The 23287-nt window shown below is 43.0% G+C and overlaps 1 protein-coding gene across 2 annotated transcripts in view; it reads right to left on the bottom strand.

Moving 5' to 3' along the window:
- The window catches only part of LOC134210697 (nuclear hormone receptor FTZ-F1), a 667660-nt gene that overhangs the window by 398340 nt on the left and 246033 nt on the right, over nucleotides 1-23287 (bottom strand). The window lies entirely within an intron of this gene.

Here is a 23287-nt window from a genome sequence, read left to right as displayed (position 1 = left end):
CTAAGGTGAAAAACTCGTTACATTTGATTCTAAACTAAATTAAAAGCTATACTGCCGCTAACCGCAAGTCGAGCATATCTGTATATGGGCCTCCATATACAGATGTACTCGACTTGCGGAAAGCGGCAGTATAATTATTCTAAACACTATACTTAAAATTTAAAGAAACTGTAAAAAAATATTATACAAAACTTAAACTATTGTTACCACAAGGGAATATTTGAAGTGAAAGACTTATATTCTTGAAGCTTAATTAATCACCATCAAACAAGAGTTTGCTGAAAGAGGTCCGAATCACCCCCCTCCCTAGCCGTAAATGGTTATCCGATGAATTATTTGCGACTTAACCACCCTTCTCCCTTTTAAACAATTTTCCGTGGAATTGCCGAAGAATTTATTATGGACAATACAAAGAAATTCTCGTGAAAATCCAACAATATTCTTTTAAAATTCCAAAAAATGTTTTCATTCAAATTAAAAAAAAAAAAAAAATGTCTGTGAAAAATTAAAAAAAAAATACGTGGTAGCTATCAAGAATTTTAGTGGATATTCCCTGTGCTAATTTCGAATAAATTTCCATATATGCTTAAAAAAATGCGTGCAGAATATCTTGCGAAAACTCGTGGAAATTCCTGAAAAAATCCAGAGATTTTGCCGTAAACACTCTTTACAGTTTCTTGCGGATATTTTGAAAAAATTTCTGTGCAGATTTCGAAGAACACTGAACAGAAATTCCGAACAATTTTCCGTATACATTCTGAACAGTTTCCTGTGGAACTTTGGAACAATTTCCCGTAAAAATCCTGAAGAATTTTTCATGCAAATTACGAAGAATTTTCCTTTAAATTCTAAAGAGCTTCAAAAATTGTCACAAAATTTGTCATTTCACATCAATAGTTTTATATTTCGTATTAATATATTTCAGTCATCTCCGTCATTAATATATTTCAGTCATCTTCAGTCATTAATATATTTCATCATCTTAATAACGGGAAACATTTGAGGATTTTTCCTAAATGTCGCCGATCAGCAAGTATTGCTTGAAAAACAGCTGTCCATTAGTAAAATCGTTCTCAACAGCCTTGGATTTAAAAAACAAACTAAAGTTATTGCAAATTCACAAGAAAGATTGCTAAAAATAGATTCAGAATTGTGACAAATATTTTGTGCAGAAATTAACAAAATTCGTGCCAAATTCCGTTTAACAGGAAAGATTGTAATGAATTAGAGAGGATGGAACCACGTTCCACTACCCCTATAGAGGAAAGTATGATAGTCAGGTTAAAAATGATCCTTTCAACTTATTTGAAAGGACACAGAAGGAATTTCAATTGTTTGTTTCGAATTATTTGCAGTGGGGTTGTTCTTTCAGCGTCCGGCATAGAAGTCCCTGATATCGAATAAGAAGAATTTCCTCTAGAAGCTTAGTATTGAAGTATTCAAAAATGGTAACAGTCTTGTATAGTAATCAATCCAAGTTCAACATCATTGAAAGCGATGGAATATCTCGTGTGCAGAGACCGCAGGAGAATGTTTGAATCTACGATACTGTCGAAAAAAGATGTTCTGTTCTAAAGCAATGGCATTCTAAATCTAAATCAATCATCCACAAACCGAGCGCGCTCGTCAATCGACGGCTATTGCATTATCGTTTTCGGTTTAATCTACTAATAAAAAAGTTAAACCGAGCCGCGCGGCTAATCACACTCCAGCCACGGGCAGAAGTCAAAATTTTCCCTTTCGTTTGGTTTGTGTATTTGCGCGCGATTTTTGTTCCGTTTCTTCATCGCTTTCCGTTTCGTTGCCACTAACTGCTGCTGCTGGCAAAGTGGCAGCACGCTTACGAGAGGCGCTATTACTAGCTTCGATCCGAACGGAACCAACCGACCGGTTGTTGTTGTTGCTGGTTGGACGTTTAGAGACCGGGTCGGGCTGGGAGCGAAACGGAGGTTCAATCGCGAGGTATTACAACATCAAAGGCCGTGATCAAGGGGAGGAGACGAACGGGGACGGTATACGAGTGGGGCCGCCTAGTAGGTAGTTAGTAACGTTTTTTTAATCGCTCGTCTAAAAGCAGCGGAGGGTGGGAGGTTGACGTGTGTTGCCTGCTTGCTACTACTGCTTCTGCGAGAGTGGTGCTACTACGAGGCGTCCTACTAACCTACTTTCGGGGGGTACCACTACCAGCAGCAGCAGTAGCACCGAGCGATTCACTAACTCAAACGGCGCGATGGTTCGCGTTACTCACATTAATAGGCGAGAATTTATTTCGTTTCGTATACGAGAGCCCCGCGATGACCGTGAGTTACCGGTCCTCCCGCATCTCTCGCGGTTTCGGCGGAGGGGTTCTCACGCGGGTGTCGGTTGTTGGTAATGCAATCAAGCAACAACAAACGGCAGAAATAATGTCAATCTATCAGGTCGCGACACTTCATAGCTACATAGGTAGGTAGGGATGGGGATGTGGAAGATAAAATCGAATTGAGTGACAGCAGTTGTGGATGTTGTTCTTGAGCGGTGCAATAGCGCGAGCCCCCGCGGTTTATTCTTAGACACACACGTGACTGCCTCAGGTTGCATTGATGCAGGGGTCTGCATCATGTGGGTGCAGACCACCTGGCATATTTTCCATAATGGAATTTTGCCCTCATTTTGCGGTAAAAATGATCCTAACCGAAAGTATAATAAACATAAGTGTAATAAACATAATTAAACGTTTGCTGTAATGAAAAATGTAATAATTCAAACATTTGAATATAATCGCATGATTTTTGCTGAAAATGTATCTGTAGTTTGAATAACCTTTTCAATAATCTATCAGAAAATTTCTCCATTAACACGTATTTTTCAACTATCTCTTAAGTTGAGTTACTGGATTCTCCGTGAACTTTTTGCTAGGACGTTTTCGACGTTTTTAAAAAAAAATGTCAAAGTAAATTTTCAAGAAACATCTTGAGAAGCATGTGAACAAAATGTTCGATGAAACTGGTAATTTATACAATTGAGATTAGAAACTTCTGAAGTAGCTTCGAGATAAAAATCAAAAGATATCAGATCTCCTTGTACACTATTTGTTGGGGAAGCTGAGAGGGCCGAATGATCTATCAATCTTGCCAGATCGACAGTTTTCTCCACAATACCACAGAAAGGAAGTTTTGTTTTGTTTCGCATTTAAGGTAACTTAAATCTTAGACCAAATTACAAAATTAAATGAGTCTGGAATTTTTTTTGTGACGTTATTTATGAATGGTCGTCCATATACCACGAGGTCTTTTGGTGAGGATTACAGGGTGAAAGGGAGGTGAAAGGATTATAGAGTGAGGAGGAGCAGGAGAGAGAAGTCTCGCTGAAAATCTTAGTCCGTACAAAGTTATGGAAACAAAAGAAGGAATAGTGAGCGGTATCGTGTATCACAAAAATGTATCCACGTGATTTATGAATTATATGAAATTTGGAGCTGTTTGGAAGCTCAGCCTGAAGCCAGTTTTTTGCAAATTCTTGATCTTGTTTGATACAAACCAACTTTTCATAATAAGAAAATTATTTTGAGCTTTTTAGTGGAATGTTTTCACCTGTCATAAGACGAGTTTATACAATCCCATTGAATTCCACCACTTAATTGTATCTTCACAGATACGTATTTCGACCTCAACCGAACGGCCGCCTGCAGTGTCGCTCTCAAGTCGAGTCAAGTACGAGACACTGAAGACGGCCTTACTGTTGAGGTCGAAATACGTATCTGTCAAGATACAATTAAGTGGTGGAATTCAATGGGATTGTAAAAACTCGTCTTATGACAGGCAACTTTTCTTGCAGGCATGCAGCAAATACCTCTGCAAAGTTGTCAAGCACCTCTAAATTTCAATCAAATAATTTTATTACAAGAATAGGATCAATTTATTGAATTCTTACGGTTCTGAGCGCTCCAAGTGGCCCATCATTTTCCAGAATGGTCTTCTTATCTATCAGTTTGTGACAATTTCGGCCAGTGGACTGCCGTAATCTGGAAAAGTGACGTAACAGCCATTTTACAACATGCATGTGGTAATTTTTCTGTTAAAGAGCTCGATGAGTAGTACTCGTGAACACATACTTACTTGCTGTGCCGTTGGCAAGAACTGGCTTTCACCCACCGTTCAGTAACCTCCGGATTAATAGCTGCAACTCCTTTGAAGATGGCGTTTACAATGCCGAGTACGATATGGAGAACGGGAGGTGGACAAATCAAAACAGTTTTCTGACTGTGAACGCCATACAATAAGGGATATTGTACACAATTGTAAAAATATTTCGCTCGTTTGTCGTCAGAACCATCCTCTTTCCACTTGTCGCAGTTATCGTTGATGGAACCCAACGTTCGCGGTTCCTTGCATTGTTGAGAAAGCAGAGGCTTGCTAGTGTGACAATATGGGCAAGGATATGTTGCACTATGACCCATCAATCCGAGTAAAAGATTAATTATTTTGAGATCGCCCGCCGCAATTACTTCCAATTCGTTTAACTTCAACAGATTTGACCAAACTTTCGCAAGGCCTTTCACATCAGTACAATATACGACGGGTTTCATCGTCACTCATAATTCAGATGCGTTATCCTTTTAAACATTAAAAGATTTGTGCTCCGAAGAGAAAAAATGCATACATCGGGGATTGACTATGGAAAGTTATATATTCTACGCCACATTTTTTTAGAGTAGGGATGAGTCAGGGATTGAATCCAGGGCCTTCTGCTTGTTAGGCAGAAGCGGTATTCCCTAGACCATCGAGCTCGCCAAGTTCGGCCGAACAGCAAAACAAAATCGTTTGGCCAAATATGCCGTTTGGGCAAAAAAGTCGTTTAGTAGAAATAGCCATTTCGTCGAAAATATTATTTGGCTGGCACTTTTCACGCATCATTTCTCATTTCTTACTTCGCACTTCTCCCTTTTCACAGTAAGAAGTCAGGGATGAGGAATGAGAAGTAAGAAGTGAGACGTATCACTTTTTTATTTCTCACTTTTCATTTCCTACTTCTCAGCTCACAATGTTCAAGTCCACTATTGTTCGGCCAAACGACATTTTTGGCCATATGATCCGTTTGGCAAATTACATTTATGTTCATATGTCATATTCGACCAAACGTCCATTTCGGCCGAAAGCATGAGTGGAAACTCCTTTCTAATGGAAACGGCACAAATTTGTGCTACCTCACTTGTTTCATTTTTATTAGGAGTAGAGTTTTGGGCCGCTGCCACCGAACTTTTTGTTTCGGCGTACCGCGGTTTAAAATATGTCATGCCGTTAATCTATAATTTGTCACGCTAGTTGAGGGTTCGTATTTTCGTTTCGATGAGACCAAAGCAAGCGATTTTTGGAACAAGGGAGAAACTATTTAAATTGTTTTTGGTTAGCAACATCTTTTATTCATCAGTCTTTTCTCGAAGCTTTTCTTTTTTTATCACACTACTTTTTCATCTTTACTAAACTTTAATGGCGGCGATGGGACTCGAACCTAGAACAATCACATTAATATCGTGGTGATGCGTGCACTCAAGCCATAAAACCATTCTATCTGCATGTAGGCACCAAGTTTGTTCCACAAAGGCTACTGCTATTTGCATTAGTAATGGCTCGAAAAAGTTCGGATGTAAAAGAAAACGAGTAAACCATTTTTTGTGGCAATCGATGGGAGCAAAACAATGGTTATATTTTCAGGCTGTTTTTCTTCCCAAAAACGATTTCTCTTTAGAATTATTTCAGAATTATTCCAGAATCCGTTGGGGCCAGCTGTCCCGATTAACACATTTTAGTAAAAAAAGTCGTGTGGCACTTCAATCTTCATGATTTCCCAAAACAATGATAAGAATGATAATTTTGGGGTTTCTGGGCAACTGGGGTTCAATCCAACCACAATCCGGAATGGCCATTTGTAAATTGATCTCCCAGATAGTGGTTGGATTAAACCCGAGTGGCCCAGAAGCCATGCAAATATAAGTCTCATCATTGTTTTGTGAAATCATAAAGTTTGAGGAGTCGCACGACATATTTTGAATAGACCTGCGGGCCGATGGAAAGTTTGTCGGCGGCGCGGCGTGATAGATCATTTTCAGCCAGCGGCGGCGTCACGCCGTTGGTAATCGGTGGCAGCGGCGCGGCGGCGTGTGACGTAGTGAGCTAATTTCAAGCAATAGAGATTTTCCGAAATTCTTCCACAAATTCCACCAGGAAATGCTCTGAAAGCTGTTCCAGGAAATGCTCCGGAAGTTATTTCAGGAATTCCACCGTAGGTTCCTCCAGAAATTCCTCCGGAATCTCCACCAGGAATTCCCCCAGAAGTTCCTCCAGGAATTCCTCCGGAATATCCTCCAGGAATTCCTCCGGAAGTGCCACCAAGAATTCCTCCGGAAGTTCCTCCAGGAATTCATCCGGAAGTTCCTCCAGGAATTCCTCCCGGAATTCCTCCGGAAGTTCCTCCAGGAATTTCTCCGGAAGCTCCTCCCGAGATTCCTCTGAAAGCTCCTCCCGGAATTCCTCCGGAAGTTCCTCCCGGAATTCCTCCGGAAGTTGCTCCCGGAATTCCTCCGGAAGTTGCTCCCGGAATTCCTCCGGAAGTTGCTCCCGGAATTCCTCCGGAAGTTGCTCCCGGAATTCCTCCGGAAGTTTCTCCCGGAATTCTTTCGAAAGTTCCTCCCGGAAGTTTCTCCTGGAATTCCTCGGAAGTTCCTCCGGAATTCCTCCGGAAGTTCCTCCTGAATTCCTCGGAAGTTCCTCCAGAATTCCTTCGAAAGTTCCTCCCGGAATTCCTTCGGAAGTTCCTCCGGGAAATCCCTCCGGGAGTTCCTCCGGAATTCCTCCGGAAGTTCCTCCCGGAATTCCTCCGGAAGTTCCTCCCGGAATTCCTCCGGAAGTTCCTCCCGGAATTTCTCTGGAAGTTCCTCCCGGAATTGCTCCGGTAGTTCCTTCCAGAATTACTCCGGCTTATTTTTGAGTCACCAGTTCTTACACATTGAAAATGATGTTAGTCCCAAACTTCATATGTTAGCTCTCTGTGTAATTACAGCTGACCTGGCAATAACGGAGTAGCAACCGTGGGTGGTCAATCATGCTCATGCTCATGATATTTCGGAGGAGATTTGAAGGGAAATTCTTAAGAAAATCCTGTAAGGTTTTCTAGGCGAAGTCTTGGAAAAACTCTGAAGAAGTTTCCGTAGAACTTTCATGAAGATTCGTGAAGGAATTTGTGAAAGAGTTTTTGGAACAAATTTCTGGAAGAATTCCCAAAAGAATTTTCTATATCTAGCTTACACAATTTAATTTCCAAAATATCTCAAGAGCCTTCGTGGTAATTTCTGTAGAGTTTGCGAAATAATTTATGAAGTGTTTTGGAGGAGTTTTGGAGAAATTCAGAGATTTTCGAGCGAAATTCTATGGATAATTGTTTAAGAAGTTACAGGACGTCTCGTGAATTTCTAGAGCAAACAGCCTGAAGCATTCATTTAGGAACTTCCGAAGAAGAGAAAAATATTGAAGGAAATACCAAAGTAATTTTTTAAGGTGCTTCCGAAGGAAGTTCTGAAGGAGTTTCTGGAGGAACTTCCGGAGGAATTCCTGGAGGAACTTCCGGAGGAATTCCTGGAGGAACTTCCGGAGGAATTCCTGGAGGAACTTCCGGAGGAATTCCTGGAGGAACTTCCGGAGGAATTCCTGGAGGAACTTCCGGAGGAATTCCTGGAGGAACTTCCGGAGGAATTCCTGGAGGAACTTCCGGAGGAATTCCTGGAGGAACTTCCGGAAGAATTCCTGGAGGAACTTCCGGAGGAATTCCTGGAGGAACTTCCGGAGGAATTCCTGGAGGGACCGGAGGGTTTCCTGGAGGAACTTCCGGAAGAATTCCTGGAGGAACTTACGGAGGAATTCCTGGAGGAACTTCCTGAGGAATTCCTGGAGGAACTTCCGGGGGAATTCCTGGAAGAACTTCCGGAGCAATTCCTGGAGGAACTTCCGGAGGAATTCCTGGAGGAACTTCCGGAGGAATTCCTGGAGGAACTACCGGACGAAATCCTGAAGGAACATTCGGACGAAATCCTGGAGGAACTTCCGAAAGAATTCCTGGAGGAACTTCCGGAAGAATTCTGGAGGAACTTCCGGAGGAATTCCTGGAGGAACTTCCTGAGGAATTCCTGGAGGAACTTCCGGAGGAATTGCTGGAGGAACTTCGGAGGAATTCCTGGAGGAACTTCCGGAGGAATTCCTGGAGGAACTTCCGGAGGAATTCCTGGAGGAACTTCCGGAGGAATTCCTGGAGGAACTTCCGGAGGAATTCCTGGAGGAACTTCCGGAGGAATTCCTGGAGGAACCTGGAGTTCCTCCTGAACTTCCGGAGGAATTCCTGGAGAAACTTCCGGAGGAATTCCTGGAGGAACTTCCGGAAGAATTTCTGGAGGAACTTCCGGAGGAATTCCTGGAGGAACTTCCGGAGGAATTCCTGGAGGAACTTCCGGAGGAATTCCTGGAGGAACTTCCGGAGGAATTCCTGGAGGAACTTCCGGAGGAATTCCTGGAAGGAACTTCCGGAGGAATTCCTGGAGGAACTTCGGAGGAATTCCTGGAGGAACTTCCGGAGGAATTCCTGGAAGGAACTTCCAGAAGAATTTCTGGAGGATCTTTCGGATGAATCCCTCGAGAAACTTCCGGAGGAATTCCTGGAGGAACTTCCGGAGCAATTCCTGGAGGAACTTCCGGAGGAATTCCTGGAGGAACTTCCGGAGGAATTCCTGGAGGAACTTCCGGAGGAATTCCTGGAGGAACTTCCGGAGGAATTCCTGGAGGAACTTCCGGAGGAATTCCTGGAGGAACTTCCGGAGGAATTCCTGGAGGAACTTCCGGAGGAATTCCTGGAGGAACTTCCGGAGGAATTCCTGGAGGAACTTCCGGAGGAATTCCTGGAGGAATTCCTCCGGAAGTTCCTCCAGGAATTCCTCCGGAAGTTCCTCCAGGAATTCCTCCGGAAGTTCTCGGAAGTTCCTCCTCCAGGAATTCCTCCGGAGTTCCTCCAGGAATTCCTCCGGAAGTTCCTCAGGAATTCCTCAGGAAGTTCTCAGGAAGTCCTCCGGAAGTTCCTCCAGGAAGTTCCTCAGAGTTCCTCAGGAAGTTCCTCCGGAAGTTCCTCCAGAATTCCTCGGAAGTTCCTCCAGGAATTCCTCCGGAAGTTCCTCCAGGAATTCCTCCGGTTACCCACCTCGAAGTCCAGACTAGGGCTTTCTGAAATGCGACGATTATCTCTGGCTTGCATAATTTTTTTTAGCTCCTCAATCTCTCTTCGCGACTGTTCCAGTTCGGTAGCTAGAACCGCATTCATAGCCTTCTCCCCTGCCAATTCTTGGGATAACTCTCTCGTAGAGTTGGTTTCCTTCTTACGACTGGGTGCTCGAACATACATGCCTGAATGAATAGTAAAAAAAAGCCATATAGAGACCTGAACGCTCTAACAATTTTACATAAATCTGTTTCAACCGTATATATATATATATATATATATATATATATATTTTTTTTTTTTTTTTGTAGCAGAGTCCTGATCGCTCTGACTTTGTTGTGGAGTCCTGCTCGCTCCATATATATATATATATATATATATATTTTTGTTTCAGAGACCTAATCGCTCTGTATCAACGAGACCTACACGCTCATTTTTAATTTTTTAATTTTTATTTTTTTTAATTTTTTTTTATTTTAGAGACCTGCTCGCTCTATTTTAAGGAGACCTGCTCGCTCCATTTACATAGTTACAGAGTCCTGCTCGCTCTGGTTTCTTTTGGGGGGTCCTGTTCGCTCTATTTTTTTTCGAGCCCTAATCCTAATCGCTCCGTTAATTCACAAAATCTTAAATGTACTTAATATTTTATATTACATGCCAACTGCACCATGTCGTATCCTCAAGTCGATTTTTAGCCAAAGAGCCTCCGCAGCGGAAAAAGAAACCAGCCGAAATTTTCCTGAGACCGAGAGAAGTTAAAAACGGACCTCACTTTGCAAATATGGTTCACAGAATGAAGTTTTCCGTTTCCGATTGCTTACATGCCTAAATTCTTTCAAACTGCTCATTTCCGGTCAAAGTTGCGTGTTGCGTTTTCTCATTTATTCAAATATTTATGTTGCGTATAATTTTCTCACAATCATCGATTCATCATTAAATTTGAGATCGAAGTGAAATGATGAATGATACACTCGAATGATTTCTATGTTTAATAATGACAGAATAAAATATGATCGAACTGTCAACCTCACTGCAGAACAGAATCACTAATGCAAAAGTGCAATTACAAATAATTTGCAATCTGACAAATTTAAGATTGTGCTATTTGACGAATGAACAGCTGTATATATCGTGGAACAGTTTTGAGATGGTAAGTTACATTTTGCTGAGTATTGTTAATTGTTATTTATTATCATTATCCTTCCCCGAATCACTACACCATTAGGCAGCATATATTCTCATTTCCAATAAAGTCTAGGCCCCAACAAAATTAAAAGTAGATTAAGAACTTATTTCATTAAAAATAGGCTTTTCCAGCTAAAAAAAAGTAGCATGCTCAGCCTGAATTGTTTTTTGGGGACCAGCTAGATCCCTTGTTGTTCAACCTATGTTCAGTCAAACAAAACTATATTTGTTCAAACAAAATGCACTTGACATTCAATTACTCAGAAAATAAAGAATTTGTTCTTCAGGAATTCAAGGAATTGCCTCTAGAACTTCTTTGGCAGTACTGTAATTTCAGTCTGAAAATATTTCATAACTTCAATTAAAAATTTTGTTTGGAAACCCGACAATCTTTTTTCGAAATTCTTTATGAACTAATACGTCTTATATAAAAAATTCGCTGGAGTTTCAAATCAGTAACTCCTTTGCGATTTTTTTTTCAGAAATACCTCATGAATTGATCATGAAAATCTTATGAACTTATGAACTCCTTTGGAAATTCCCACAAAAATTCAGTCGTGAATTCTTCATGAAAGAGGAATTTCCCGGAGCAGTTCCATGGAGAATTATCTAGAGAAATTTCCGGGAGAACATATAGAGATATTTCTGGAAGAGTTCTTGATGGAATTTTCGCGGATTTTCTTGTAGGTATTTTTGATAGAATTCTTGGAGAATTTCTAAAGAAGTCTGAATAAAAAGCAGGATAATTTTCGGAGTGTTTTCCTTATGATATTTCGGAGGAGTTTTGAAGGGAGAGTACGTGTTTTCTCTTGTTTCGGATTGCAGAACGATCGCGTAATCTGCCGAAATATTGTGTTCTACATTGCGCGCCCGGTAATAAAATTAATCAGTTCAGTGCGTGTTTTCTCTTCTTTCGGAAACAGCTGACTGGCAGCAGATGAAGGGAAAGGGAAAACAATTTTCTTGTCCTGTCGTGTTCTCCAGTAAGCAGAGCGATCGGCCGGTCATCAAAATTTAGTTTTGCTTTGTGCGGAAGAGTAAGTTAATCGGAAAGTGAAAATTTAGTTCGCATTCAGTTGGGCAGTGCGGTCGATAATTAAAATAATTAGCGTTCGTTCGATTGTTTTTATTTTAAATTAAACTACACACCAATACACGGCAGACTGTTTAACAAAACAAACTTTGCCACCTCCCTACCCCATACTTCCAACATCCCAGTGATTGCTCGTGCAAGCCTCAGATGACTTGTCGGCTTCTATCAAAGCGAGTATCACGTCAACAATTTTCTATTGACCTGTATTCGGACACGGCCGGCGCTGGTATTGCTTATTTTTGAGTCACCAGTTCTTACACATTGAAAATGATGTTAGTCCCAAACTTCATATGTTAGCTCTCTGTGAAATTACAGGTGACCTGGCAATAACGAAGTAGCAAACGTGGGTGGTCAATCATCCTCATGCTCATGATATTTCGGAGGAGATTTGAAGGAAATTCTTAAGAAAATCCTGTAAGGTTTTCTAGGCGAAATCTTGGAAAAACTCTGAAGAAGTTTCCGTGGGAACTTTCATGAAGATTCTTGAAGGAATTTGTGAAGAGTTTTTGGAACAAATTTCTGGAAAAATTCCCAAAAGAATTTTCTATATCTAGCTTACACAATTTAATTTCCAAAATATCTCAAGAGCCTTCGTGGTAGTTTCTGTAGAGTTCACGAAATAATTTATGAAGTGTTTTGGAGGAGTTTTTGGAGAAATTCAGAGAGATTTTCGAGCGAAATTCTATGGATAATTGTTTAAGAAGTTACAGGACGTCTCGTGAATTTCTAGAGCAAACAGCCTGAAGCATTCATTTAGGAACTTCCGAAGAAGAAAATATTGAAGGAAATACCAAAGTAATTTTTAAGGTGCTTCGAAGGAAGTTCTGAAGGAGTTTCTGGAGGAACTTCCGGAGGAATTCTGGAGGAACTTCGGAGGAATTCCTGGAGGAACTTCGGAGGAATTCCTGGAGGAACTTCCGGAGAATTCCTGGAGGAACTTCCGGAGGAATTCCTGGAGGAACTTCCGGAGGAATTCCTGGAGGAACTTCCGGAGGAATTCCTGGAGGAACTTCCGGAGGAATTCCTGGAGGAACTTCCGGAGGAATTCCTGGAGGAACTCCCGGAGGAATTCCTGGAGGAACTGCCGGAGGAATTGCTGGAAGAACTTCTGGAGGAATTCCTGGAGGAACTTCCGGAGGAATTCCTGGAGGAACTTCGGAGGAATTCCTGGAGGAACTTCGGAGGAATTCCTGGAGGAACTTCCGGAGGAATTCCTGGAGGAACTTCCGGAGGAATTCCTGGAGGAACTTCGGAGGAATTCCTGGAGGAACTTCGGAGGAATTCCTGGAGGAACTTCGGAGGAATTCCTGGAGGAACTTCGGAAGAATTCCTGGAGCAACTTCCGGAGGAATTCCTGGAGGAACTTCCGGAGGAATTCCTGGAGGAACTTCCGGAGGAATTCCTGGAGGAACTTCGGAGGAATTCCTGGAGGAACTTCCGGAGGAATTCCTGGAGGAACTTCCGGAGGAATTCCTGGAGGGAACTTCCGGAGGAATTCCTGGAGGAACTTCCTGAGGAATTCCTGGAGGAACTTCCGGAGGAATTCCTGGAGGAACTTCTCCGGAATTCCTCCGGAAGTTCTCCCTGAATTCCTCCGGAAGTTCCTCCATTCCTCCGGAAGTTCCTCATCTGGAAGTTCCTCCAGAATTTCTCCGGAAGTTCCTCCCGGAATTCCTCCGGCTTATTTTTGAGTCACCAGTTCTTACACATTGAAAATGATGTTAGTCCCAAACTTCATATGTTAGCTCTCTGTGTAATTACAGCTGACCTGGCAATAACGGAGTAGCAACCGTGGGTGGTCAATCATGCTCATGCTCATGATATTTCGGAGGAGATTTGAAGGGAAATTCTTAAGAAAATCCTGTAAGGTTTTCTAGGCGAAGTCTTGGAAAAACTCTGAAGAAGTTTCCGTGGGAACTTTCATGAAGATTCGTGAAGGAATTTGTGAAAGAGTTTTTGGAACAAATTTCTGGAAGAATTCCCAAAAGAATTTTCTATATCTAGCTTACACAATTTAATTTCCAAAATATCTCAAGAGCCTTCGTGGTAATTTCTGTAGAGTTTGCGAAATAATTTATGAAGTGTTTTGGAGGTTTTTGGAGAAATTCAGAGAGATTTTCGAGCGAAATTCTATGGATAATTGTTTAAGAAGTTACAGGACGTCTCGTGAATTTCTAGAGCAAACAGCCTGAAGCATTCATTTAGGAACTTCCGAAGAAGAGAAAAATATTGAAGGAAATACCAAAGTAATTTTTAAGGTGCTTCGAAGGAAGTTCTGAAGGAGTTCTGGAGGAACTTCCGGAGGAATTCCTGGAGGAACTTCAGGAGGAATTCCTGGAGGAACTTCCGGAGGAATTCCTGGAGGAACTTCGGAGGAATTCCTGGAGGAACTTCCGGAGGAATTCCTGGAAGAACTTCGGAGGAATTCCTGGAGGAACTTCCGGAGAATTCCTGGAAGAACTTCCGGAGAAGAATTCCTGGAAAAACTTTCGAAGAGGAATTCCTGGAGGAACTTCCGGAGGAATTCCTGGAGGAACTTCCGGAGGAATTCCTGGAGGAACTTCCGGAGGAATTCCTGGAGGAACTTCCGGAGGAATTCCTGGAGGAACTTCTGGAGGAATTCCTGGAGGAACTTCCGGAGGAATTCCTGGAGGAACTTCCGGAGGAATTCCTGGAGGAACTTCCGGAAGAATTCCTGGAGGAACTTCCGGAGGAATTCCTGGAGGAACTTCCGGAGGAATTCCTGGAGGAACTTCCGGAGGAATTCCTGGAGGAACTTCCGGAGGAATTCCTGGAGGAACTTCCGGAGGAATTCCTGGAGGAACTTCCGGAGGAATTCCTGGAGGAACTTCGGAGGAATTCCTGGAGGAACTTCGGAAGAATTCCTGGAGGAACTTCCGGAGAAATTCGTGGACGAACTTCCTGAGGAATTCCTGGAGGAACTTCGGTGGAATTTCTGGAGGAAATTCCGGAGGAATTCCTGGAGGAACTTCGGAGGAATTCCTGGAGGAACTTCCGGAGGAATTCCTGGAGGAACTTCGGAGGAATTCCTGGAGGAACTTCCGGAGGAATTCCTGGAGGAACTTCGGAGGAATTCCTGGAGGAACTTCCGGAGGAATTCCTGGAGGAACTTCGGAGGAATTCCTGGAGGAACTTCCGAGGAATTCCTGGAGGAACTTCGGAGGAATTCCTGGAGGAACTTCGGAGGAATTCCTGGAGGAACTTCCGGAGGAATTCCTGGAGGAACTTCGGAGGAATTCCTGGAGGAACTTTCGGAGGAATTCCTGGAGGAACTTCGGAGGAATTCCTGGAGGAACTTCGGAGGAATTCCTGGAGGAACTTCGGAGGAATTCCTGGAGGAACTTCCGGAGGAATTCCTGGAGGAACTTCCGGAGGAATTCCTGGAGGAACTTCGGAAGAATTCCTGAAGAAACTTCGGGAGGAATTCCTGGAGGAACTTCCTGAGGAATTCCTGGAGGAACTTCCTGAGGAATTCCTGGAGGAACTTCAGGAGGAACTCCTGGAGGAACTTTCGGAGGAATTCCTGGAGGAACTTTCGGAGGAATTCCTGGAGGAACTTCCGGAGGAATTCCTGGAGGCACTTCCGGAGGAATTCCTGGAGGAACTTCCGGAAGAATACCTGGAGGAGCTCCCGGAGGAATTCCTGGAGGAACTTCCGGAAGAATTCCTGGAGGAACTTCCGGAAGAATTCCTGGAGGAACTTCGGAGGAATTCCTGGAGGAACTTCCGGAGGAATTCCTGGAGGAACTTCCGGAGGAATTCCTGGAGTGAACTTCCGGAGACTCCTGGAGAACTTCCGGAGGAACTCCTGGAGAACTTCCGGAGGAATTCCTGGAGGAACTTCCTGAGAGGAATTCCTGGAGGAACTTCCGGAGGAATTCCTGGAGGAACTTCCGGAGGAATTCCTGGAGGAACTTCCTGAGGAATTCCTGGAGGAACTTCCGGAGGAATTCCTGGAGGAACTTCCGGAGGAATTCCTGGAGGAACTTCCGGAGGAATTCCTGGAGGAACTTCCGGAGGAATTCCTGGAGGAACTTCGGAGGAATTCCTGGAAGGAACTTCCGGAGGAATTCCTGGAGGAACTTCCGGAGGAATTCCTGGAGGGAACTTCGGAGGAATTCCTGGAGGAACTTCGGAGGATTTCCTGGCGGAACTTCCGGAGGAATACCTGGAGGAACTTCCGGCGGAATTCCTGGTGGAACTTCCGGAGAATTCCAGGAGGAACTTCCGGAGGAATTCCTGGAGGAACTTCCTGATGAATTCTTGGAGGAACTTCCTGAGGAATTCCTGGAGGAACTTTCGGAGGAATTCTTTGAGGAACTTCCGGAGCAATTTCTAGAGAAACTTCACGAATAATTCCTAGAAAAACTTCAGGGGGATACCTGGAGGAACTTCCGGAAGAATTCCTAGAAGAACTTCAAGAGGAATTCCTGGAGGGACTTCAGGAAGATTTTCTGGAAGAACTTCCGGAGGAATTCCTGAAGGAACTTCCGGAGAAATTCCTGGAGGAACTTCCGGAGAAATTCCTGGAGGAATTCTTGGAGAAACTTCCGGAGGAATTTCTGGAGGAACTTCCGGAGGAATTCCTGAAGGAGCTTCCGGAGGAATTCCTGGAGGAACTTTCGGGGGAATTCCTGGAGGAACTTCGGAGGAATTCCTGGAGGAACTTCGGAGGAATTCCTGGAGGAACTTCGGAGGAATTCCTGGAGGAACTTCCGGAGGAATTCCTGAAGGAACTTCGGAGGAATTCCTGGAGGAACTTCCGGAGGAATTCCTGGAAGGAACTTCCGGAGGAATTCCTGGAAGGAACTTCCGGAGGAATTCCTGGAGGAACTTCCGGAGGAATTCCTGGAGGAACTTCGGAGGAATTCCTGGAGGAACTTCCGGAGGAATTCCTGGAGGAATTCCTCCGGAGAATTCTCCAGGAACTTCGGAGAATTCCTGGAGGAACCTCCGAAGTTCTCAGGAACTGTCAGGTTCCTCCAGAATTCCTCCGGAAGTTCCTCCAGGAATTCCTCCGGAAGTTCAGGAACTCCAGGTTCCTCTCCAGAATTCCTCCGGAAGTTCTCAATTCCTCAGTTCCTCCAGGAAGTTCTCCTCAGGTTCTCCAGGAAGTTCCTTCCAGGAATTCCTCCGGGTTCCTCCAGGAAGTTCCGGAAGTTCCTCCAGGAATTCCTCCGAAGTTCCTCAGGATTCTCGGGAAGTTCCTCCAGGAGTTCTCTCAGGAATTCCTCCGGAATCTCAGGAGTTCTCCAGGAATTCCTCCGAAGTTCCTCAGGAATTCCTCCGAAGTTCTCAGGAGAATTCTCCGAGTTCAGGAGTTCCTCCAGGAATTCCTCCGGAAGTTCCTCTCAGGAAGTTCCTCCAGGAGTTCCTCCAGGGAAGTTCCTCCAGGAAATTCTCCGGGAATTCCTCCAGGAAGTTCCTCCGAGTTCCTCAGGAGATTCAGGTTCCTCCGAATTCACCGGGGACTGGGTTCCTCAGTATTTTCCTCTCGAAGTTCCTCCGGAATTTCCTCCGGGAGTTTTTCTCAGGTTACTTCGGAAGTTCCTAAATGAACTTCAGATTTGGTATTTCCTTATTGGGTTCCAATGAGCTTCAGGCTGTTTTGCTCTAGTTCACTCACTTCTTAAACAATTATCCATAGAATTTCGCTCGAAAATCTCTCTGAATTTCTCAAAACCTCAAAAAACACTTCATAAATTATTTTAAACTCTACAGAAATTGAGGCTCTTGAGATATTTTGGAAATTAAATTGTGTGTTTAGATATAGAAAATTCTTTTGGGAATTCTTCCAGAAATTTGTTCCAAACTCTTTCACAAATTCCTTCACGAATCTTCATGAAAGTTCCCACGGAAACTTCTTCAGTTTTTCCAAGACTTCGCCTAGAAAACCTTACAGGATTTTCTTAAAATTTCCCTTCAAATCTCCTCCGAAATATCATGAGCATGAGTATGATTGACCGCCCCAGTTGCTACTCCGTTATTGCCAGGTCAGCTGTAATTACACAGAAAACCAACAGATGGAGTTTGGCACTAACATCATCTTCAATGTGTAAGAACTGGTGACTCAAAAATAAGCCGGAGGAATTCCAGGAGGAACTTCCGGAGAAATTCAGGAGGAACTTCAGAGAATTCAGGAGGAACTTCCGGAGGAATTCAGGAGGAACTTCCGGAGGAATTCAGGAGGAACTTCCGGAGGAATTCGGGAGAATTCTCCAGAGTTCCTCCAGGAATTCCTCGGAAGTTCCTCCAGGAATTCCTCCGGAAGTTCCTCCAGGAATTCCTCCGGAAGTTCCTCCAGGAATTCCTCCGGAAGTTCCTCCAGGAATTCCTCGGAAGTTCCTCCAGGAATTCCTCCGGAAGTTCCTCCAGGAATTCCTCCGGAAGTTCCTCCAGGAATTCCTCCGGAAGTTCCTCCAGGAATTCCTCCGGAAGTTCCTCCAGGAATTCCTCCGGAAGTTCCTCCAGGAATTCCTCCGGAAGTTCCTCCAGGAATTCCTCCGGAAGTTCCTCCAGGAATTCCTCCGGAAGTTCCTCCAGGAATTCCTCGGAAGTTCCTCAGGAATTCCTCCGAAGTTCCTCCAGGAATTCCTCCGGAAGTTCCTCCAGGAATTCCTCCGGAAGTTCCTCCAGGAATTCCTCCGGAAGTTCCTCCAGGAATTCCTCCGGAAGTTCCTCCAGGAATTCCTCCGGAAGTTCCTCAGGAATTCCTCCGGAAGTTCCTCAGGAATTCCTCCGAAGTTCCTCCAGGAATTCCTCCGGAAGTTCCTCCAGGAATTCCTCCGGAAGTTCCTCCAGGAATTCCTCCGGAAGTTCCTCCAGGAATTCCTCCGGAAGTTCCTCCAGGAATTCCTCGGAAGTTCCTCCAGGAATTTCTCCGGAAGTTCCTCCAGGAATTCCTCCGGAAGTTCCTCCAGGAATTCCTCCGGAAGTTCCTCCAGGAATTCCTCCGGAAGTTCGTCAGGGAATACCTCCGGAGGTTCCTCAAGGAATACCTCCGGAAGGTCCTCCAGGAATTCCTCGGAAGTTCCTCCAGGAATTCCTCCGGAAGTTCCTCCAGGAATTCCTCCGGAAGTTCCTCCAGGAATTCCTCCGGAAGTTCCTCCAGGAATTCCTCCGGAAGTTCCTCCAGGAATTCCTCCGGAAGTTCCTCCAGGAATTCCTCCGGAAGTTCCTCCAGGAATTCCTCCGGAAGTTCCTCCAGGAATTCCTCCGGAAGTTCCTCCAGGAATTCCTCCGGAAGTTCCTCCAGGAATTCCTCCGGAAGTTCCTCCAGGAATTCCTCCGGAAGTTCCTCCAGGAATTCCTCCGGAAGTTCCTCCAGGAATTCCTCCGGAAGTTCCTCCAGGAATTCCTCGGAAGTTCCTCCAGGAATTCCTCAGGAAGTTCCTCCAGGAATTCCTCAGGAAGTTCCTCCAGGAATTCCTCCGGAAGTTCCTCCAGGAATTCCTCGGAAAGTTCCTTCAGGAATTCTGCCGGAAGTTCCTTCAAGAATTCCTCCGGAAGTTCCTTCAGGAATTCCTCCGGAAGTCTTTCCAGGAATTTTTCCGGCAGTTCCTCCAGGAATTCTTCCGGAAGTTCCTCCAGAATTTCATCCAGGAATTCCTTCGGATGCTTCTCCAGGAAATCCTCCGGAAGTTCATCCAGGAATTCCTCCAAAATTTCATCAAGGAATTCCTCCGGAAGTTCCTCCAGGAATTCTTCCAGAAGTTCCTCCAGGAATTCCTCCGGAAGTTCCTCCAGGAATTCCTCCGGAAGTTCCTCCAGGAATTCCTCCGGAAGTTCCTCCAGGAATTCCTCGGAAGTTCCTCCAGGAATTTCTTTGGAAGTTCCTCCAGGAATTCCTTCGGAAGTTCCTCCAGGAATTCCTCCGGAAGTTCCTCCAGGAATGCCCCCGGAAGCTCCTCCAGGAATTCCTCTGGAAGTTCCTCCGGAATTCCTCCAGGAAGTTCCTCCAGGAATTCCTCCAGTTCCTCCAGAAACTCCTTCAGAACTTCCTTCGGAAGCACCTTAAAAAATTACTTTGGTATTTCCTTCAATATTTTTCTCTTCTTCGGAAGTTCCTAAATGAATGCTTCAGGCTGTTTGCTCTAGAAAACCACGAGACGTCCTGTAACTTCTTAAATAATTGCCCAAAGAATTTCTCCTGAAAATCTCTCAGAATTTCTCCAAAAACTCCTCCAAAAACACTTCATAAATTATTTCGCAAACTCTACAGAAATTACCACGAAGGCTCTTGAGATATTTTGGAAATTAAATTGTGTAAGCTAGATATAGAAAATTCTTTTGGGAATTCTTCCAGAAATTTGTTCCAAAAACTCTTTCACAAATTCCTTCACGAATCTTCATGAAAGTTCCCACGGAAACTTCTTCAGAGTTTTTCCAAGACTTCGCCTAGAAAACCTTACAGGATTTTCTTAAGAATTTCCCTTCAAATCTCCTCCGAAATATCATGAGCATGAGCATGATTGACCACCCACGGTTGCTACTCCGTTATTGCCAGGTCAGCTGTAATTACACAGAGAGCTAACATATGAAGTTTGGGACTAACATCATTTTCAATGTGTAAGAACTGGTGACTCAAAATAAAGCCGGAGGAATTCCGGGAGGAACTTCCGGAGAAATTCAGGAGGAACTTCCAGAGAAATTCAGGAGGAACTTCCGGAGGAATTCCAGGAGGATCTTCCGGAGGAATTCAGGAGGAACTTCGGAGGAATTCAGGAGGAACTTCCGGAGGAATATCCGGAGGAAGTTCCTCCAGGAATTCCTCCGGAAGTTCCTCCAGGAATTCCTCCGAAGTTCCTCCAGGAATTCCTCCGGAAGTTCCTCAGGAATTCCTCCGAAGTTCCTCCAGGAATTCCTCCGGAAGTTCCTCCAGGAATTCCTCCGGAAGTTCCTCCAGGAATTCCTCCGAAGTTCCTCCAGGAATTCCTCCGGAAGTTCCTCCAGAAACTCCTTCAGAACTTCCTTCAGGCACCTTAAAAAATTACTTTGGTATTTCCTTCAATATTTTCTCTTCTTCGGAAGTTCCTAAATGAATGCTTCAGGCTGTTTTGCTCTAGAAATTCACGAGACGTCCTGTAACTTCTTAAACAATTATCCATAGAATTTCGCTCGAAAATCTCTCTGAATTTCTCCAAAACTCCTCCAAAACACTTCATAAATTATTTCGCAAACTCTACAGAAATTACCACGAAGGCTCTTGAGATATTTTGGAAATTAAATTGTGTAAGCTAGATATAGAAAATTCTTTTGGGAATTTTTCCAGAAATTTGTTCCAAAAACTCTTTCACAAATTCCTTCACGAATCTTCATGAAAGTTCCCACGGAAACTTCTTCAGAGTTTTTCCAAGACTTCGCCTAGAAAACCTTACAGGATTTTCTTAAGAATTTCCCTTCAAATCTCCTCCGAAATATCATGAGCATGAGGATGATTGACCACCCACGGTTGCTACTTCGTTATTGCCAGGTCAGCTGTAATTACACAGAGAGCTAACATATGAAGTTTGGGACTAACATCATTTTCAATGTGCAAGAACTGGTGACTCAAAAATAAGCAATACCAGCGCCGGCCGTGTCCGAATACAGGTCAATAGAAAATTGTTGACGTGATACTCGCTTTGATAGAAGCCGACAAGTCATCTGCGCTTGCACGAGCAATCACTGGGATGTTGGAAGTATGGGGTAGGGAGTGTGGCAAAGTTTGTTTTGTTAAACAGTCTGCCGTGTATTGCGTGTAGTTTGATTTAAAATAAAAACAATCGAACGAACGCTAATTATTTTAATTATCGACCGCACTACCCAACTGAATGCGAACTAAATTTTTACTTTCGGATTAACTTACTCTTCCGCACAAAGCAAAACTAAATTTTGATGACCGGCCGATCGCTCTGCTTACTGGAGAACAAGACAGGACAAGAAAATTGTTTTCCCTTTCCCTTCATCTGCTGCCAGTCAGCTGTTTCCGAAAGAAGAGAAAACATGCACTGAACTGATTAATTTTATTACCGGGCGCGCAATGTAGAACACAATATTTCGGCAGATTACGCGATCGTTCTGCAATCCGAAACAAGAGACAACACGCACTCTCTCGTCAAAACTCCTCCGAAATATCATAAGGAAAAACTCCGAAAATTATCCTGCTTTCTATTCAGACTTCTTTAGAAATTCTGCAAGAATTCTCTCAAGAATACCTACAAGAAAATCCGCGAAAATTCCATCAAGAACTCTTCCAGAAATATCTCTATATGTTCTCCCGGAAATTTCACCAGAAAATTCTCCAAGGAATTGCTCCGAAATTCCTCTTTGGTGATGAATTCTCGACTGAATTTTTGTGGAATTTCCAAAGGAGTTCATAAGTTCATAAGATTTTCATGATCAATTCATGAGGTATTTCTGAAAAAAAAATCGCAAAGGAGTTACTGATTTGAAACTCCAGCGAATTTTTTATATAAGACGTATTAGTTCATAAAGAATTTCAAAAAAAGATTGTCGGGTTTTCAAACAAAATTTTTAATTGAAGTTATGAAATATTTTCAGACTGAAATTACAGTACTGCCAAAGAAGTTCTAGATGCAATTCCTTGAATTCCTGAAGAACAATTCCCTTATTTGCTGAGTAATTAAATGTCAAGTGGATTTTGCTTGAACAAATTTAGTTTTGTTTGACCGAACATACGTTGCACAACAAGGTATCTAGTTGTTCCTCAACAAACAATTCAGGCTAATATGGAACTTTTTTTTAGATGGAAAAGCCTATTTTTAATGAAATAAGTTCTTAATCTACTTTTAATTTTGTTGGGGCCTAGACTTTATTGGAAATGAGAATATATGCTGCCTAATGGTGTAGTGATTCGGGGAAGGATAATGATAATAAATAACAATTAACAATACTCAGCAAAATGTAACTTACCATCTCAAAACTGTTCCACGATATATACAGCTGTTCATTCGTCAAATAGCACAATCTTAAATTTGTCAGATTGCAAATTATTTGTAATTGCACTTTTGCATTAGTGATTCTGTTCTGCAGTGAGGTTGACAGTTCGATCATATTTTATTCTGTCATTATTAAACATAGAAATCATTCGAGTGTATCATTCATCATTTCTCACTTCGATCTCAAATTTAATGATGAATCGATGATTGTGAGAAAATTATACTCAACATAAATATTTGAATAAATGAGAAAACGCAACACGCAACTTTGACCGGAAATGAGCAGTTTGAAAGAATTCAGGCATCTAAGCAATCGGAAACGAAAAAAAATCATTCTGTGAACTATATTTGCGAAGTGAAGTCCGTTTTTAATTTCTCTCGGTCTCAGAAAAAAAAATTTCGGCTGGTCTCATTTTCCGCCGCGGAGGCTGTTTGGCTAATAATCGACTTGAGGATACGACATGGCGCAGTTGGCAGGTAATTTAAAATATTAGATATAAAGATTTTGTAAATTAACGGAGCGATTAGGACTTAAAAGACTTAAAAGAAACCAGAGCGAGCAGGACTCTGTAACTATACAAATGGAGCGAGCAGGTCTCCTAAAAAAATAGAGCGAGCAGGTCTCTAAAATAAAAAATAAAAAAAAATAAAAAATAAAAAAAAATTAAAGATTAAAAATGAGCGTGTAGGTCTCGTTGATACAGAGCGATTAGGTATCTGAAACAAAAAAAAAATATATATATATATATATATGTATGGAGCGAGCAGGACTCCACAACAAAGTCAGAGCGATCAGGACTCTGTAACAAAAAAA

Source organism: Armigeres subalbatus, chromosome 2, assembly GCF_024139115.2.
Source record: "Armigeres subalbatus isolate Guangzhou_Male chromosome 2, GZ_Asu_2, whole genome shotgun sequence".
Classification (NCBI taxonomy): Eukaryota; Metazoa; Arthropoda; class Insecta; order Diptera; family Culicidae; genus Armigeres; species Armigeres subalbatus.
Note: the sequence above shows the minus strand (reverse complement) of the source record. Positions and strands in the feature narration are given on the sequence as shown.